This window comes from Corvus brachyrhynchos, unplaced genomic scaffold (genome assembly GCF_000691975.1).
Source record: "Corvus brachyrhynchos isolate BGI_N302 unplaced genomic scaffold, ASM69197v1 scaffold3, whole genome shotgun sequence".
Classification (NCBI taxonomy): domain Eukaryota; kingdom Metazoa; phylum Chordata; class Aves; order Passeriformes; family Corvidae; genus Corvus; species Corvus brachyrhynchos.
Genome location: NW_008237619.1, coordinates 3,148,349 through 3,150,103, shown reverse-complemented (window position 1 = coordinate 3,150,103; position 1,755 = coordinate 3,148,349). Strand labels below are relative to the sequence as shown.

General features: G+C 39.0%; 1 long non-coding RNA gene across 1 annotated transcript in view; it reads right to left on the bottom strand.

Moving 5' to 3' along the window:
- Positions 1-1,548, bottom strand: part of LOC108446120 — a 14,643-nt gene extending 13,095 nt beyond the window's left edge. Inside the window, exon 1 of the long non-coding RNA XR_001861228.1 lies at positions 416-1,548. This is a non-coding gene — a long non-coding RNA (uncharacterized LOC108446120). The remainder of the gene's footprint in view (positions 1-415) is intronic.
- Positions 1,549-1,755: the final 207 nt, after the last annotated feature.

Sequence of the window (1,755 nt, the reverse complement as noted above, 5' to 3'; positions counted from 1 at the left end):
TTCCAGGGGCCGTCAAGGCATTCATACCTGAACTGTGTCAGATACAGCACCCTAACAACAAGTGAGCCGCTCAATGCTATCCCATCTACAGTGGTGTAATATTCTCTCATGAAACACACTTTTCTACCATATGAATTTCTGGACAGACTAGCAAACTAACTTTTTACATTCCCAGTGATTTTGACAGTAGTAGTTAAATACACCTCTGAGGATTTGTCCAAATATGAATTATACTTTTGATGGCTAAATTAATGGTAGCTTAAAAGCAGAGGACTAATATGAGATTTTCAGTTGTAGTAAATCTGGTCTCCCACTATTATAAACAAGGTTGACATAAAATCTTGCTCATAAATATATCCTATTTCATTTTACAGAGATTTTATTTTAAATCCCCCATTATCACGGAAAGGCATACCTGAGGCTTACATCATGTTCTTCTCTCCAGTCCAGCTGTACTCAGAGCCACTGAAAAATGTACTATTTCTTGTATATAATCCTTTCCCTTAAGCCTTTGGTTTTATTCTTTTCACTTCTTTCATTCTCTTTCTCCTCCTACATCAAGTGATAGAAAGAGGGGACTTTCTTTTAAAGAGAGACACTCCTCCCAAATCACCTCTCCACCTCTTTTGTTTTACAGTTCACCTTCCATGATTGCAGAGGATCAGGACTTTATAGTGTATCCCAAATGTAGTCTTCTCCATGGCCAGGCAGAAAGGTATTAATGACTCCGTTAGTCTTTTGGAAGTGTTTCGCCTGATACATGAGGCCTTTCCATGGACCCAGCTTGGGTGTAACTGTCTCCTGTGTGTGTTGTAACTACAACCAGAATACAAAGCCCAGCTCTGGTGAGAGAAAGAAGTCTGTGCTCAAAAGCATCCAAAGCTGAGGAACTGCTGCAGCTAGTGGGGGCTGAGGAGATTTTTCTTAGCACCAAAGTTGATGCTGGTTGAGAAAAACACATTAATGAAGTAGGAGAATAATTTGTAATACAATACGGCTTTTACATGTTAAGGTTCTTAAATTTCATGACAGTGGACATAGAGTCACAAAGCATTAGACTATGCAGTTCAACACTGCAACAACAACCACCAAGTATTGTTACCTTCTGACAGATGCCTGTCCAGTGGGCTGAGAAAGGCAAATCAGTCTCATCCCAGTTCTCACCTGAAAAGTCATCTTCATTAAATGGTTCATACTATAAATTTGCACCAAGTGGTGATGGTAGAAGAGACAAAGATTGAATAGATATTTTGTGCCATTTCTTTCATGCCTCTAGGCAATCCCTCTTGGTCATGGTTGAGATGTTTTGCTGAGAAGTAAAAACAGGGGTGTTTATCTTCCCTCCCTGTACCCAGTCTTCTGGGGAGGAGCAAATAGAGATTAAATGCTTTTCAGACAGAAGTTAGTCAGGTGAATTCATTTTGCTTCAAATTCTTTTTATATGCTTATGTCTCACACCATGTTTGCAGGGAGATATACACATTTTTCAAAATTTAAGATTGTTATTGCAGGTGTCATGTGAAAATTTTACCATTTACAGGCAAGACGGCCTAACAGACAGGGGCAGGGGGGAGAAGAAGGAAGGAAACTAAAATTGCAGAAATCTCATTTATGTTTCCACAGAAGCTAGACCCCAATTATTTACTTTCCAGTCTTTTAACACTTGTGAAACATTATTTTGTGCATGACATTACACTTGGATGCACACTCATTTCCAAATCAGACTAAGATATCTTAGCCTCACAAATTGTCTTT